The sequence below is a fragment of the Pseudophryne corroboree genome, chromosome 2 (assembly GCF_028390025.1).
Source record: "Pseudophryne corroboree isolate aPseCor3 chromosome 2, aPseCor3.hap2, whole genome shotgun sequence".
In the NCBI taxonomy this organism is placed as follows: domain Eukaryota; kingdom Metazoa; phylum Chordata; class Amphibia; order Anura; family Myobatrachidae; genus Pseudophryne; species Pseudophryne corroboree.
Window position 1 is genome coordinate 944,904,901 of NC_086445.1, and position 17,868 is coordinate 944,922,768.

The 17,868-nt window shown below is 48.0% G+C and overlaps 1 protein-coding gene and 1 long non-coding RNA gene across 2 annotated transcripts in view; one reads left to right on the plus strand and one right to left on the minus strand.

Moving 5' to 3' along the window:
• Nucleotides 1-5,717, plus strand: part of LOC135050121 (uncharacterized) — a 38,677-nt gene extending 32,960 nt beyond the window's left edge. Inside the window, exon 4 of the long non-coding RNA XR_010241543.1 lies at nt 5,021-5,717. This is a non-coding gene — a long non-coding RNA (uncharacterized LOC135050121). The remainder of the gene's footprint in view (nt 1-5,020) is intronic.
• Nucleotides 1-17,868, minus strand: part of LOC135026570 (uncharacterized protein C3orf38 homolog) — a 104,882-nt gene that overhangs the window by 60,966 nt on the left and 26,048 nt on the right. The gene's annotated exons all lie outside the window — the stretch shown is intronic.

The window sequence follows — 17,868 nt, forward strand, 5'->3', positions numbered from 1 at the left end:
CCAATTGTGTCGGTTGCGATGCCTGACCTTCCCAACACTGGACGTGAAGAGCATGCGCCTTCCACCATTTGCACGCCCCCTGCAAGTGCTGGAAGGAGCACCCGCAGTCCAGTTCCTGATAGTCAGATTGAAGATGTCAGTGTTGAAGTACACCAGGATGAGGAGGATATGGGTGTTGCTGGCGCTGGGGAGGAAATTGACCAGGTGGATTCTGATGGTGAGGTGGTTTGTTTAAGTCAGGCACCCGGGAAGACACCTGTTGTCCGTGGGAGGAATAGGGCCGTTGACATGCCTGGTGAAAATACCAAAAAAATCAGCTCTTCGGTGTGGAAGTATTTCAACAGAAATGCGGACAACATTTGTCAAGCCGTGTGTTGCCTTTGTCAAGCTGTAATAAGTAGGGGTAAGGACGTTAACCACCTCGGAACATCCTCCCTTATACGTCACCTGCAGCGCATTCATAATAAGTCAGTGACAAGTTCAAAAACTTTGGGTGACAGCGGAAGCAGTCCACTGACCAGTAAATCCCTTCCTCTTGTAACCAAGCTCACGCAAACCACCCCACCAACTCCCTCAGTGTCAATTTCCTCCTTACCCAGGAATGCCAATAGTCCTGCAGGCCATGTCACTGGCAATTCTGACGAGTCCTCTCCTGCCTGGGATTCCTCCGATGCATCCTTGAGTGTAATGCCTACTGCTGCTGGCGCTGCTGTTGTTGCTGCTGGGAGTCGATCGTCATCCCAGAGGGGAAGTCGTAAGCCCACTTGTACTACTTCCAGTAAGCAATTGACTGTCCAACAGTCCTTTGCGAGGAAGATGAAATATCACAGCAGTCATCCTGCTGCAAAGCGGATAACTGAGGCCTTGACAACTATGTTGGTGTTAGACGTGCGTCCGGTATCCGCCGTTAGTTCACAGGGAACTAGACAATTTATTGAGGCAGTGTGCCCCCGTTACCAAATACCATCTAGGTTCCACTTCTCTAGGCAGGCGATACCGAGAATGTACACGGACGTCAGAAAAAGACTCACCAGTGTCCTAAAAAATGCAGTTGTACCCAATATCCACTTAACCACGGACATGTGGACAAGTGGAGCAGGGCAGGGTCAGGACTATATGACTGTGACAGCCCACTGGGTAGATGTATGGACTCCCGCCGCAAGAACAGCAGCGGCGGCACCAGTAGCAGCATCTCGCAAACGCCAACTCTTTCCTAGGCAGGCTACGCTTTGTATCACCGCTTTCCAGAATACGCACAGCTGAAAACCTCTTACGGCAACTGAGGAAGATCATCGCGGAATGGCTTACCCCAATTGGACTCTCCTGTGGATTTGTGGCATCGGACAACGCCAGCAATATTGTGTGTGCATTAAATATGGGCAAATTCCAGCACGTCCCATGTTTTGCACATACCTTGAATTTGGTGGTGCAGAATTTTTTAAAAAATGACAGGGGTGTGCAAGAGATGCTGTCGGTGGCCAGAAGAATTGCGGGACACTTTCGGCGTACAGGCACCACGTACAGAAGACTGGAGCACCACCAAAAACAACTGAACCTGCCCTGCCATCATCTGAAGCAAGAAGTGGTAACGAGGTGGAATTCAACCCTCTATATGCTTCAGAGGTTGGAGGAGCAGCAAAAGGCCATTCAAGCCTATACAATTCAGCACGATATAGGAGGTCGAATGCACCTGTCTCAAGCGCAGTGGAGAATGATTTCAACATTGTGCAAGGTTCTGATGCCCTTTGAACTTGCCACACGTGAAGTCAGTTCAGACACTGCCAGCCTGAGTCAGGTCATTCCCCTCATCAGGCTTTTGCAGAAGAAGCTGGAGACATTGAAGGAGGAGCTAACACAGAGCGATTCTGCTAGGCATGTGGGACTTGTGGATGGAGCCCTTAATTCGCTTAACAAGGATTCACGGGTGGTCAATCTGTTGAAATCAGAGCACTACATTTTGGCCACCATGCTCGATCCTAGATTTAAAGCCTACCTTGGATCTCTCTTTCCGGCAGACACAAGTCTGCTGGGGTTCAAAGACCTGCTGGTGAGAAAATTGTCAAGTCAAGCGGAACGCGACCTGTCAACATCTCCTCCTTCACATTCTCCCGCAACTAAGGGTGCGAGGAAAAGGCTCAGAATTCCGAGCCCACCCGCTGGCGGTGATGCAGGGCAGTCTGGAGCGACTGCTGATGCTGACATCTGGTCCGGACTGAAGGACCTGACAACGATTACGGACATGTCGTCTACTGTCACTGCATATGATTCTCTCACCATTGAAAGAATGGTGGAGGATTATATGAGTGATCGCATCCAAGTAGGCACGTCAGACAGTCCGTACTTATACTGGCAGGAAAAAGAGGCAATTTGGAGGCCCTTGCACAAACTGGCTTTATTCTACCTAAGTTGCCCTCCCACAAGTGTGTACTCCGAAAGAGTGTTTAGTGCAGCCGGTCACCTTGTCAGCGATCGGCGTACGAGGTCACTTCCAGAAAATCTGGAGAAGATGATGTTCATCAAAATGAATTATAATGAATTCCTCCGTGGAGACATTTACCAGCAATTGCCTCCAGAAAGTATACAGGGACCTGTGATGGTGGATTCCAGTGGGGACGAATTAATACTCTGTGAGGAGGGGGATGTACACAGTGAAAGGGGTGAGGAATCAGACGATGAGGAGGAGGTGGACATCTTGCCTCTGTAGAGCCAGTTTGAGGAGAGATTGATTGCTTCTTTTTTGGTGGGGGCCCAAACCAACCAGTCATTTCAGCCACAGTCGTGTGACAGACCCTGTCGCTGAAATGATGGGTTTGTTAAAGTGTGCGTGTCCTGTTTATACACAACATAAGGGTGGGTGTGAAGGCCCAAGGACAATTCCATCTTGCACCTCTTTTTTTTTATTTATCTTTGCATCATGTGATGTTTGGGGCCAAGTAGGCACGTCAGACAGTCCGTACGTATACTGGCAGGAAAAAGAGGCAATTTGGAGGCCCTTGCACAAACTGGCTTTATTCTACCTAAGTTTCCCTCCCTCCAGTGTGTACTCCGAAAGAGTGTTTAGTGCAGCCGCTCACCTTGTCAGCAATCGGCGTACGAGGTTACATCCAGAAAATGTGGAGAAGATGATGTTCATTAAAATGAATGATAATCAATTCCTCCGTGGAGACATTGACCAGCAGCAATTGCCTCCACAAAGTACACAGGGAGCTGAGATGGTGGATTCCAGTGGGGACGAATTGATAATCTGTGAGGAGGGGGATGTACACGGTGATATATCGGAGGATGATGATGAGGTGGACATCTTGCCTCTGTAGAGCCAGTTTGTGCAAGGAGAGATTAATTGCTTCTTTTTAGGTGGGGGTCCAAACCAACCCATCATTTCAGTCACAGTCGTGTGGCAGACCCTGTCACTGAAATGATGGGTTGGTTAAAGTGTGCATGTCCTGTTTATACAACATAAGGGTGGGTGGGAGGGCCCAAGGACAATTCCATCTTGCACCTCTTTTTTCTTTCATTTTTATTTGCGTCATGTGCTGTTTGGGGAGTGTTTTTTGGAAGGGCCATCCAGCGTGACACTGCAGTGACACTCCTAGATGGGCCCGGTGTTTGTGTCGGCCACTAGGGTCGCTTATCTTACTCACACAGCTACCTCATTGCGCCTCTTTTTTTCTTTGCGTCATGTGCTGTTTGGGGAGGGTTTTTTGGAAGGGACATCCTGCGTGACACTGCAGTGCCACTCCTAGATGGGCCCGGTGTTTGTGTCGGCCACTAGGGTCGCTTATCTTACTCACACAGCTACCTCATTGCGCCTCTTTTTTTCTTTGCGTCATGTGCTGTTTGGGGAGGGTTTTTTGGAAGGGACATCCTGCGTGACACTGCAGTGCCACTCCTAGATGGGCCCGGTGTTTGTGTCGGCCACTAGGGTCGCTTATCTTACTCACACAGCTACCTCATTGCGCCTCTTTTTTTCTTTGCGTCATGTGCTGTTTGGGGAGGGTTTTTTGGAAGGGACATCCTGGGTGACACTGCAGTGCCACTCCTAGATGGGCCCGGTGTTTGTGTCGGCCACTAGGGTCGCTTATCTTACTCACACAGCTACCTCATTGCGCCTCTTTTTTTCTTTGCGTCATGTGCTGTTTGGGGAGGGTTTTTTGGAAGGGACATCCTGCGTGACACTGCAGTGCCACTCCTAGATGGGCCAGGTGTTTGTGTCGGCCACTAGGGTCGCTTATCTTACTCACACAGCTACCTCATTGCGCCTCTTTTTTTCTTTGCGTCATGTGCTGTTTGGGGAGGGTTTTTTGGAAGGGACATCCTGCGTGACACTGCAGTGCCACTCCTAGATGGGCCCGGTGTTTGTGTCGGCCACTAGGGTCGCTTATCTTACTCACACAGCTTCCTCATTGCGCCTCTTTTTTTCTTTGCGTCATGTGCTGTTTGGGGAGGGTTTTTTGGAAGGGACATCCTGCGTGACACTTCAGTGCCACTCCTAGATGGGCCCGGTGTTTGTGTCGGCCACTAGGGTCGCTTATCTTACTCACACAGCTACCTCATTGCGCCTCTTTTTTTCTTTGCGTCATGTGCTGTTTGGGGAGGGTTTTTTGGAAGGGACATCCTGCGTGACACTGCAGTGCCACTCCTAGATGGGCCAGGTGTTTGTGTCGGCCACTAGGGTCGCTTAGCTTAGTCATCCAGCGACCTCGGTGCAAATTTTAGGACTAAAAATAATATTGTGAGGTGTGAGGTATTCAGAATAGACTGAAAATGAGTGGAAATTATGGTTTTTGAGGTTAATAATACTTTGGGATCAAAATGACCCCCAAATTCTATGATTTAAGCTGTTTTTTAGTGTTTTTTGAAAAAAACACCCGAATCCAAAACACACCCGAATCCGACAAAAAAAATTCTGTGAGGTTTTGCCAAAACGCGGTCGAACCCAAAACACGGCCGCGGAACCGAACCCAAAACCAAAACACAAAACCCGAAAAATTTCAAGTGCACATCTCTACTTATATTGCAGGACCTTACCCCGGAGCTGGAGGAGGAGCCTTCTACAGGCCAAGGGGCAGAAGTGGTTGAGCCAGTGATGGTACCGGTGGTGAAGGCAACTCCACAGCCACGCCCTGAAAGACCCTGGTGGATGGCGAGGAAGGCCATTTCTGCCCCGTCTTGCTCCCAGCAGTTTTACCAACGAGCCATGGCGCTACGGATGGCTGCCTCGGTGCTGCTCTGCCAAGCAGCCTTCGTTTTTAGTCTTACATGTATAATATGTATAATATGTTGAGTCTATTGTACAGTTGCAATGTGCAGTAGGAACTCATATGTGTAATGTTTGTAATGTATGCTATGTTTTTCCCCCTTCTTATGCTATGTATTCCCCCTTCATGTTGCTGCTTGGCGATGCATTGTACCACAAACAATTCCTAGTGTACGTGAGTACACCTGGCCAATAAAGCTGATTCTGATTCAGTGCCTATTTTTCAACTGGTTGAAAAATCTGGCGCTGGCGTAAATCGCAATTTGCCAATCCACCGCCTAGATGTAATAGGGTACGATTTTTTAAGTGTCTTTAAAAAATGCAGCAAACCACATGTTTGTAACTTGATAAAAAATTGCAAATGTAATAGGGAGCAATTTTTAAGGATAAAACGGATTTTGCATGCGATTATTGGGGATTTTTAGTAAAGGAAACTTGCAAATTTTAGTAATAAAAACATTTTTTGGTCATGTCTTATTACTAAAAGTCAGAATCATGCACAGATCAATGAGATCAGTGCATGCTTCTGTGCGAAAATGTTAAGAAAGTGTTAAAAGTAAAAAAAAAAATGATGTGCAGGTCCCCCTCAAAAGCCTAACCAGTCCCAGGCTCTTTGAGCCGGGCCTGGTTGCAAAAATACGGGTGACTGGAGTTCCCCCGTATTTAAGGAACTAGCACTGGGCTCTTGGACTGGTCCTGGTTCCAAAAATACGGGGGACAAAAGAAGTAGGGGTCCCCCGTATTTTTTAAACCAGCACCGGACTCCACTAGCCAGGGAGGTGATGCCGCAGCCAGAGGACACTTTTAAACAGGTCTCTGCGGCCGCAGCATCACACACCTCAACTAGTCACCCCTGGCCAGGATTCCCTGGGGGAGTGGGGTCCCCTTAAATAAAGGCCCCCCCTCAGGCACCCAAGGGCCTGGGATGAAGCCTGAGGCTGTCCCCAGCCCCCCTGGGTGAAGGGTGCAGGGCAGATAACCAAAAATGTGTAAAAAATTAATATTGTCTTTTGTTGTGCAGCTACAAGTCCCAGCAAGCCTCCCCCACATGCTGGTACTTGGAGAACCAGCATGCGGAAAATTAAAGGGCCCCGATGGTACCTGTAGTTCATAACAAAAGAAATACCTGCAAAAATACAAATCACACACACTGTGAAAGTAAAAGTTTATTAACACACACTTACTTACATACTCACACATACTTACCTAGTGTCCCGTACAGCCCCTCGGTCTTCTTGTCCATGTAGAATCCATGGGGTACCTGTAAAAAAAAAAAAAAACATACTCCCATACAGTGCACAGCCACAGAGCAGAAATGCACTGTTATAAAATGGATGACAGTATTTATATGAAAGAGACACTCCCCCCAACCCTGTAATGTCATCCCACCATTATAATGAGATAGTCAATATCTCACAAAAGCCAAAATCGCACATAAGCCAAAATCGCAAGCACACATTGTCAAAATCTCATGAAAATATAGTCAAAATCGGTGGAGCTGGCCTCCAGGGAGTTCAGGGGAAATCGTATAGTCAAAAACGAACATAGACAGAATCTCACCGTGTGTACAAACCTTAAGATATCCTTTTTATAATGTGGTGCCCAGAATTGTACACAGTATTCAATGCCGTACCAGTGATTTATATAACTGCAGGATTACGTTTTCATCCCTTGTCTCAATTCCCCGTTTTATGCATGCTAATGTTTTATTTGCTTTTTGTTACTGCAGTTTGACATTGTGTACTGCTACTAAGTCTATTATCAATGAGCACCCCCAAATCTTTTTCTAAAACTGTCTCCCCTAACTTCTCCCCATTTAATTTGTAGGTTGCATGATTATTTTTAGACCCAAAGTGCATGACTTTATATTTATCTATATTAAACCTCATTCTCCATTTGGCTGCCCAAACTTACAATCATTTTGTAGGGACTCTGAATCCTTATCTGAGTTGATTACCCTACATAGCTTGGTATTGTCTGCAAAAATTGACACTGTGCTTTCAAGATCTGATCCTAGGTCATTAATAAATAAATTGAACGGTAATGGCCCAAGCACTGACCCTTGAGGTATTCCACTGAATACAGTGGCCCAGCTTGAGTACATTCCATTAACCACAACTCTCTGTTTCCTGTTATCCAGCCAATTACTTATCAAAGTACAAATAGTGTTTCCTAGGCCAAGTTCTCTTAATTTGAAAATTGGCCTCATGTGAGGCACTGTATCAAAGGCTTTAGCAAAATCTAAATAGACCACATCCACTGCATTTCCCTGGTCAAGATTGTCGCTCGCTTTCTCATAGAAGCTAATTAAGTTTGTTTGGCATGACTTGACCCTTACAAAACCATGCTGATTTCTATTAATAATATTGGTGGAATCCAAGTACTTCTGTATGCAATCCCTTAGTATTCCTTCCAGTATTTTCCCCACTGTAAATGTCAAGCTAACCAGTCTATAGTCGCCAGGATGAGTTTTGATTCCCTTTTTAAATACTGGGATTACCTCTGCTATATGCCAGTCCTTAGGTATCATGCCTGATTTAATTGAATCAGAGAAAATATAAAGGCCTTGCTTTGTAAGCTGACTGGTTATTATGGGAAACTCTCCACCTGTCTTCTTTAGAAGGTTTGATACATTTCCCCCATAGAATCAGAGGGAGATTTGCCGGAGACAATGGAGTCGGCTGCCACCGGGCTTCCACCCTTAAGGGGCACTTCTCCATTGTCTACCACTAACCTCCATTGTGTCCTGTCTGACCTGTATTTGCTGCTCTGAGTTATACATGGGGGCTGAGTGGAGCATCAGCAGCGTTTCTGCTCCCTGACCCAAACTTGTTGGTTCTCTAGTCGTTGCAGTAGTCCTGGGGATAGGAGGATGAGCCACAGGTCCTGAGTTCCCTCTATAGCTGTGTATACTCTTCACCACATCCCGTGGATTCAGCACATGCAGGTCAGGCAGCAGGTGGCGACCCCTCAGCACCAGGTCCATCAGAGACAGGGCCGAACTGACCATTTGGCAGATGCCAGAAGGGGCAATGGCTAGTCCAACAGAGTAGCAGTTACACCTCCTGAGGCTGCACTCAGCAGGCGGGGTTTCTGTAAGATGTAGCCATACAGATGTAGCCATATTCATGTTGCTGCGATGCAGCATGCTACATTGCCACATTCTGCATGGCATGTAGGCTGTGACTATTTTCAGCTGGCGATCGCTCCATTAATTCTTAACAGAATTACTGGAGCGACTATCATCTGCCAATAGTCACAGCGGGGCGTGGCACGCAGCATGCCACATTGCAGCAAAGATAAACATGGCTAAATGTGTATGTATGTATGTACGTACGTACGTATGTATGTACTGTGTATATATATATATATAAAAACTTTTTCACCTGATTCAGGAGCAGCACCTCACAATAGAGCCCCTGTTAGCGGGAACCAAAACAATGTGTTGATCCCAACTTCAGCCAATGAAGGAGCTGATATATGTCCTCAGAAAGATCTTATGTACCCACTGATCCTCTAAGGGACGTGTTTGACCAGTGTTTCCACCAGGGATCATCCTATAGTTACCTTTTAATAGTTGCAATTCTTGTTCAATGCCCCAGAAATTTGCCTAATGACGTTTTTGGCCAGTGGAGTCTACTATTACACACCCTTCTTTTTAAATGTATATTTTGATTTTACCGAAGAAGACCTGTACAAAGGACGTAATGCATAGGGTACTGGGTGATTGGATAATATTTTTGTATCCCGCACCAGACAAAAAATGATATTAGTCACATAGCATTAACAAACCAGCTATAAATTTTTACCAAAATTTGGATTTCAAATGATTCACAAAGCTGGAGGTGCTCCTGCAATCAAAAAAAGCTGAACAAATTTATACGTATTCAGTTGGGAGAGACCAACAGAATAAATAGATTGCTTTTTTGGAAAAAAGCATTCTATTTCTTCTGTTGGTCTCTCCCAACTGAATACGTATAAGTTTACTGGGTGATTGGACCTATATTGTTGGCACTGGCACCTCCACCACTAAGCTCACACCCCAGTGTGGTTGGTGGTGACCAATTACATTTGTTCCTGTGTAGCTTTGGGTTTACGGAAACACCTTTTTTACGATGTAAGATCACATTTTTATACTTTATGTTGAATGTCATGAATACATTTCAGACATTCTATTAATGAAAGGCCTCTGGTGCTGTGTTTTGGGTGTCTACTGTGGTGAAAGGTTATCTTCCAGGTCAATACTTGGCTGAGTACAGTATTCGTGGTTCAAGCTCCATTGAACAAAAGTGCCTGATGGGGTTCTAATCAAGTCCTTGTGGAATTACATTTCAGCTTCAGACTTTGATTCAATATTTGTATGGACTTTTTCAGGGACAATCGTAATAAAAGTCACAGCGCCCTCTGGTCTCTATGTTCCTATATGTGTGTATGTGTGTGTATATATATATATATATATATATATATATATATTAGAGATGAGCGGGTTCGGTTTGTCGAGATCCGAACCCCCCCCCTCCAGTGCTGTTCTCGCTGCCCAGTGTCAGTTCTATTATCCTGAACAGTGTATAGTGTATCTGTGCTCATTATTATCATTGTTGCATTGTGGTGACCACTGACCAGTATATGGTAGTACAGTACAGTAGTGAAGTGCTGTTCTCGCTGCCCAGTGTCAGTTCTATTATCCTGGACAGTGCAGTGTATCTGTGCTCATTATTATCATTGTTGCATTGTGGTGACCAGTATATGGTAGTACAGTACAGTAGTCAAGTGCTGTTCTCTCTGCCCAGTGTCAGTTCTATTATCCTGAACAGTGCTCAATATCTGTGCTCATTATTATCAGTGCTGCATTGTGGTGACTAAAAGTCCAGTGTCTTGTGCTGCATCTTGCTGCTGTAGGGTGCTGTGGTAGTGTTCTGTCACTGTGCATAGGTCATCATCATTCCAGTCACAGTGGTATCTGGCAGAGGCGTCGGAACTGGGGGGGGGCAAGGGGGCAGCTCGCCCCCCCAAACATAGAGAGGCGCCGATCATTTACAGGAGGAGCGATGTGCGGTCAGGTGAAAGACCGCACATTACATCCTCCGCTCCGTGCAGTGAACGTCTAATCAGTCCCAGCGCTACCCGCCCCGCAAGGTCTGCAAAGCAGGGAGGCGCTCTCCCTGCTCTGCTACCTTGCTGATATGCACTGTGCAGTGTTGCTGCCGGAGCTCCGCCTGTCACACTGACAGGCAGCATGAGCAGAAGCTCTTCACACTATGGTCTCCCCCCACGCTCCTCCCCGCTGCACTAGTCAAAACAGGCAGCAGTGTCGTCCCTCCAGTCCTCCCTCCCCACTGAAGACACAGCATCTTCAGCATCACTCACCCCTCCTTCACGTATGGGACAGCAATGCACAGACAGGAAGTCATGTGATGTACACCTGACTGTGCACTGACTGGAGGAGCCAGCAGCGACAGGAAGAGGAGCAGCCAGCCACACAGAGGGAGGAAGACTCTGCAGAGGCTCAGGTACTGTAGTGCTGCCTCATATAATTAAGGGGAGAGGGGGGAGGAGAGAAACTATCACATTAATGTGTGTTGGGGGGAGGGGGGTGTCATAATAATGTGTGCTGGGGGAAGGGGTGTTATAATGTGTGCTGGGGGAGGGGTGTCATATTGTGTGCTGAGGGGAGGGGGGTCATAATAATGTGTGCTGGGGAGGGGGGTCATAATAATGTGTGCTGGGGAGGGGGGTGTCATAATAATGTGTGCTGGGGAGGGGGGTGTCATAATAATGTGTGCTGGGGAAAGGGGGTGTCATAATAATGTGTGCTGGGGAGGGGGGTGTCATAATAATGTGTGCTGGGGAGGGGGGTGTCATAATAATGTGTGCTGGGGAAAGGGGGTGTCATAATAATGTGTGCTGGGGAGGGGGGTCATAATAATGTGTGCTGGGGAAAGGGGGGGTCATAATAATGTGTGCTGGGGAAAGGTGGTGTCATAATAATGTGTGCTGGGGAGGGGGGTGTCATAATAATGTGTGCTGGGGAAAGGGGGTGTCATAATAATGTGTGCTGGGGAAAGGGGGTGTCATAATAATGTGTGCTGGGGAAAGGGGGTGTCATAATAATGTGTGCTGGGGAGGGGGGTGTCATAATAATGTGTGCTGGGGAAAGGGGGTGTCATAATAATGTGTGCTGGGGAGGGGGGTCATAATAATGTGTGCTGGGGAAAGGGGGTGTCATAATAATGTGTGCTGGGGAAAGGGGGTGTCATAATAATGTGTGCTGGGGAGGGGGGTGTCATAATAATGTGTGCTGGGGAAAGGGGGTGTCATAATAATGTGTGCTGGGAAGGGGGGTGTCATAATAATGTGTGCTGGGGAGGGGGGTGTCATAATAATGTGTGCTGGGGAAAGGGGGTGTCATAATAATGTGTGCTGGGGAGGGGGGTCATAATAATGTGTGCTGGGGAAAGGGGGGTCATAATAATGTGTGCTGGGGAAAGGTGGTGTCATAATAATGTGTGCTGGGGAGGGGGGTGTCATAATAATGTGTGCTGGGGAAAGGGGGTGTCATAATAATGTGTGCTGGGGAAAGGGGGTGTCATAATAATGTGTGCTGGGGAAAGGGGGTGTCATAATAATGTGTGCTGGGGAGGGGGGTGTCATAATAATGTGTGCTGGGGAAAGGGGGTGTCATAATAATGTGTGCTGGGGAGGGGGGGGGTGTCATAATAATGTGTGCTGGGGAGTGGGGGGGTGTTTTAATAATGCGTGCTGGGGGGGTAGTGTCATATTAATGCATGCTGGGAAAGGAGGTGTCATATTGATGTGTGCTGGGAAGGGGGGGTATCATAATAATGTGTGCTGGGGAGGGGGTGTCATAATAATGTGTGCTGGGGAGGGGGTGTCATAATAATGTGTGCTGGGAAGCGGGGTAGTGTGATATTAATGCATGCTAGGGAGGGGGGTAGTGTCATATTAATGTGTGCAAGGGAGGGGGGGTAGTGTCATATAAATTTGTGTTTGGGAGGGGGTAGTGTCATTTCTCTGACGTCCTAGTGGATGCTGGGAACTCCGTAAGGACCATGGGGAATAGCGGCTCCGCAGGAGACTGGGCACAAAAAGTAAAAGCTTTAGACTAGCTGGTGTGCACTGGCTCCTCCCCCTATGACCCTCCTCCAAGCCTCAGTTAGATTTTTGTGCCCGAACGAGAAGGGTGCAAGCTAGGTGGCTCTCTTGAGCTGCTTAGAAGTAAAAGTTTAAATAGGTTTTTTATTTTCAGTGAGTCCTGCTGGCAACAGGCTCACTGCATCGTGGGACTAAGGGGAGAAGAAGCGAACTCACCTGACTGCAGAGTGGATTGGGCTTCTTGGCTACTGGACATTAGCTCCAGAGGGACGATCACAGGTTCAGCCTGGATGGGTCCCGGAGCCGCGCCGCCGGCCCCCTTACAGAGCCAGAAGAGCGAAGAGGTCCGGAGAAAGCGGCGGCAGAAGACGTTCCTGTCTTCAAATAAGGTAGCGCACAGCACTGCAGCTGTGCGCCATTGCTCTCAGCACACTTCACACTCCGGTCACTGAGGGTGCAGGGCGCTGGGGGGGAGCGCCCTGAGACGCAATAAAAACGATATAAAAACCTTATATGGCTAAAAAAAATGCATCACATATAGCTCCTGGGCTATATGGATGCATTTATCCCCTGCCAGTTTCCTGAAAAAAGCGGGAGAAAAGGCCGCCGTGAAGGGGGCGGAGCCTTTCTCCTCAGCACACAAGCGCCATTTTCTTTCACAGCTCCGCTGGAAGGACGGCTCCCTGACTCTCCCCTGCAGTCCTGCACTACAGAAACAGGGTAAAACAGAGAGGGGGGCACTATTGGCAGCTAATATATAAATACAGCAGCTATAACAGGGAGTAACACTTATATAAGGTTATCCCTGTATATATATAGCGCTCTGGTGTGTGCTGGCAAACTCTCCCTCTGTCTCCCCAAAGGGCTAGTTGGGTCCTGTCCTCTATCAGAGCATTCCCTGTGTGTGTGCTGGGTGTCGGTACGATTGTGTCGACATGTATGAGGAGGAAAATGATGTGGAAGCAGAGCAATTGCCTGTGTTAGTGATGTCACCCCCTAGGGAGTCGACACCTGACTGGATGGTGGTAATTAAAGAATTACGTGACAATGTCAGCACTTTGCAAAAAACTGTTGACGACATGAGACAGCCGACAAATCAATTAGTGCCTGTTCAGGCGTCTCAGACACCGTCAGGGGCGCTAAAACGCCCGTTACCTCAGATGGTCGACACAGACCCTGACACGGATACTGAATCCAGTGTCGACGGTGACGAGACAAACGTAATGTCCACATTACATGATCACGGCAATGAAGGAGGCATTGAACATTTCTGACACTACAAGTACCACAAAAAAGGGTATTATGTGGGGTGTGAAAAAACTACCAGTGGTTTTTCCTGAGTCAGATGAATTAAATGAGGTGTGTGATAAAGCGTGGGTTTCCCCCGATAAAAAACTGCTGATTTCTAATAAATTATTGGCACTATACCCTTTCCCGCCAGAGGTTAGGGCACGTTGGGAAACACCCCCTAGGGTAGATAAGGCGCTCACACGCTTATCAAAACAAGTGGCGTTACCGTCTCCTGATACGGCCGCTCTCAAGGAACCAGCTGATAGAAGGCTGGAAAATATCTTAAAAGGTATATACACACATACCGGTGTTATACTGCGACCAGCGATCGCCTCAGCCTGGATGTGCAGCGCTGGAGTGGCTTGGTCGGATTCCCTGACTGAAAATATTGATACCCTGGATAGGGACAGTATATTATTAACTATAGAGCATTTAAAGGATGCATTACTATATATGCGAGATGCACAGAGGGATATTTGCACCCTGGCATCTAGAGTAAGTGCGATGTCCATTTCTGCCAGAAGAACGTTATGGACGCGACAGTGGTCAGGTGATGCGGATTCCAAACGACATATGGAAGTATTGCCGTATAAAGGGGAGGAGTTATTTGGGGTCGGTCTATCGGACCTGGTGGCCACGGCAACGGCTGGAAAATCCACCTTTTTACCCCAGGTCACCTCTCAGCAGAAAAAGACACCGTCTTTTCAAACCCAGTCCTTTCGTCCCTATAAGGGCAAGAGGGAAAAAGGCCGCTCGTTCCTGCCCCGGGGCAGAGGAAGGGGAAAAAGACTGCACCATGCAGCCTCTTCCCAAGAGCAGAAGCCCTCTCCCGCTTCTGCCAAGTCCTCAGCATGACGCTGGGGCTCTGCAAGCAGACTCGGGCACGGTGGGGGGCCGTCTCAAGAATTTCAGCGCGCAGTGGGCTCACTCGCAAGTGGACCCCTGGATCCTGCAGGTAGTATCACAGGGGTACAAATTGGAATTCGAGACGTCTCCCCCTCGCCGGTTTCTGAAGTCTGCTCTACCAACGTCTCCCTCCGACAGGGAGGCAGTATTGGAAGCTATTCACAAGCTGTATTCCCAGCACGTGATAATCAAGGTACCCCTCCTACAACAGGGAAAGGGGTATTATTCCACGCTGTTTGTGGTACCGAAGCCGGACGGCTCGGTGAGACCAATTTTAAATCTAAAATCTTTGAACACTTACATAAAAAGGTTCAAATTCAAGATGGAGTCACTCAGAGCAGTGATAGCGAACCTGGAAGAAGGGGACTATATGGTATCTCTAGACATCAAGGATGCTTATCTCCATGTCCCAATCTACCCTTCTCACCAAGGGTACCTCAGGATTGTGATACAAAACTGTCATTATCAGTTTCATACGCTGCCGTTTGGATTGTCCACGGCACCACGGGTCTTTACCAAGGTAATGGCCGAAATGATGATTCTTCTTCGAAGAAAAGGCGTATTAATTATCCCTTACTTGGACGATCTCCTGATAAGGGCAAGGTCCAGGGAACAGTTAGAGGTCGGAGTAGCACTATCTCAGGTAGTGCTACGTCAGCACGGGTGGATTCTAAATATCCCAAAATCACAGCTGATTCCAACAACACGTCTACTGTTCCTAGGGATGATTCTGGACACAGTCCAGAAAAAGGTGTTTCTCCCGGAGGAGAAGGCCAGGGAGTTATCCGAGCTAGTCAGGAACCTCCTAAAACTAGGACAAGTGTCAGTGCATCAGTGCACGAGAGTCCTGGGAAAAATGGTGGCTTCTTACGAAGCGATTCCATTCGGAAGATTCCATGCAAGAACCTTTCAGTGGGATCTGCTGGACAAATGGTCCGGATCGCATCTTCAGATGCATCAGCGGATAACCCTATCTCCAAGGACAAGGGTATCTCTCCTGTGGTGGTTACAGAAGGCTCATCTTCTAGAGGGCCGCAGATTCGGCATTCAGGATTGGATGCTGGTAACCACGGATGCCAGCCTGAGAGGCTGGGGAGCAGTCACACAGGGAAGAAATTTCCAGGGCTTGTGGTCAAGCATGGAAACGTCTCTTCACATAAATATCCTAGAGCTAAGGGCCATTTACAATGCCCTAAGTCAAGCAAGGCCTCTGCTTCAGGGTCAATCGGTATTGATCCAGTCGGACAACATCACGGCGGTCGCCCACGTAAACAGACAGGGCGGCACAAGAAGCAGGAGGGCAATGGCAGAAGCTGCAAGGATTCTCCGCTGGGCGGAAAATCATGTGATAGCACTGTCAGCAGTGTTCATTCCGGGAGTGGACAACTGGGAAGCAGACTTCCTCAGCAGACACGACCTCCACCCGGGGGAGTGGGGACTTCATCCAGAAGTCTTCCAAGTGATTGTAAACCGTTGGGAAAAACCAAAGGTGGACATGATGGCGTCCCGTCTCAACAAGAAACTGGACAGATATTGCGCCAGGTCAAGGGACCCTCAGGCAATAGCGGTGGACGCTCTGGTAACTCCGTGGGTGTTCCAGTCGGTATATGTGTTCCCTCCTCTTCCTCTCATACCAAAAGTACTGAGAATCATAAGAAGGAGAGGAGTAAGAACGATACTCGTGGCTCCGGATTGGCCAAGAAGAACTTGGTACCCGGAGCTGCAAGAGATGCTCACGGAGGACCCGTGGCCTCTACCTCTAAGGAAGGACCTGCTCCAGCAGGGACCTTGTCTGTTCCAAGACTTACCGCGGCTGCGTTTGACGACATGGCGGTTGAACGCCGGATCCTGAAGGAAAAAGGCATTCCAGATGAAGTCATCCCTACCCTGATCAAGGCCAGGAAGGATGTAACTGCAAAACATTATCATCGCATTTGGCGAAAATATGTTGCGTGGTGTGAGGCCAAGAAGGCCCCTACGGAGGAATTTCAACTGGGTCGTTTCCTACATTTCCTGCAAGCAGGATTGTCTATGGGCCTAAAATTAGGATCCATTAAGGTTCAAATTTCGGCCCTCTCGATCTTCTTCCAGAAAGAACTGGCTTCAGTGCCTGAAGTTCAGACGTTTGTCAAAGGGGTACTGCATATACAGCCTCCTTTTGTGCCTCCAGTGGCACCTTGGGATCTCAATGTAGTTTTAGGGTTCCTAAAATCACATTGGTTTGAACCACTTGCCACAGTGGATTTGAAATATCTCACATGGAAAGTGGTAATGTTGTTGGCCCTGGCTTCAGCCAGGCGCGTATCAGAATTGGCGGCTTTATCCTATAAAAGCCCTTACCTGATATTTAATTCGGATAGGGCGGAATTGAGGACTCGTCCTCAATTTCTCCCTAAGGTGGTTTCAGCGTTTCACATGAATCAACCTATTGTGGTACCTGTGGCTACTAGGGACTTGGAGGACTCCAAGTTGCTGGACGTAGTCAGGGCCCTAAAAATATATGTTTCCAGGACGGCTGGAGTCAGAAAATCTGACTCGCTGTTTATACTGTATGCACCCAACAAGCTGGGTGCTCCTGTTTCTAAGCAGACGATTGCTCGTTGGATTTGTAGTACAATTCAACTTGCACATTCTGTGGCAGGCCTGCCACAGCCAAAATCTGTAAAAGCCCATTCCACAAGGAGGGTGGGCTCATCTTGGGCGGCTGCCCGAGGGGTCTCGGCTTTACAACTTTGCCGAGCAGCTACTTGGTCAGGGGCAAACACGTTTGCTAAATTCTACAAATTTGATACCCTGGCTGAGGAGGACCTGGAGTTCTCTCATTCGGTGCTGCAGAGTCATCCGCACTCTCCCGCCCGTTTGGGAGCTTTGGTATAATCCCCATGGTCCTTACGGAGTTCCCAGCATCCACTAGGACGTCAGAGAAAATAAGAATTTACTTACCGATAATTCTATTTCTCATAGTCCGTAGTGGATGCTGGGCGCCCATCCCAAGTGCGGATTGTCTGCAATACTTGTATATAGTTATTGTTACAAACAAATCGGGTTGTTTATTGTTGGAAGCCATCTTTTCAGAGGCCCCTACGGTTATCATACTGTTAACTGGGTTCAGATCACGAGTTGTACGGTGTGATTGGTGTGGCTGGTATGAGTCTTACCCGGGATTCAAGATCCTTCCTTATTATGTACGCTCGTCCGGGCACAGTATCTTAACTGAGGCTTGGAGGAGGGTCATAGGGGGAGGAGCCAGTGCACACCAGCTAGTCTAAAGCTTTTACTTTTTGTGCCCAGTCTCCTGCGGA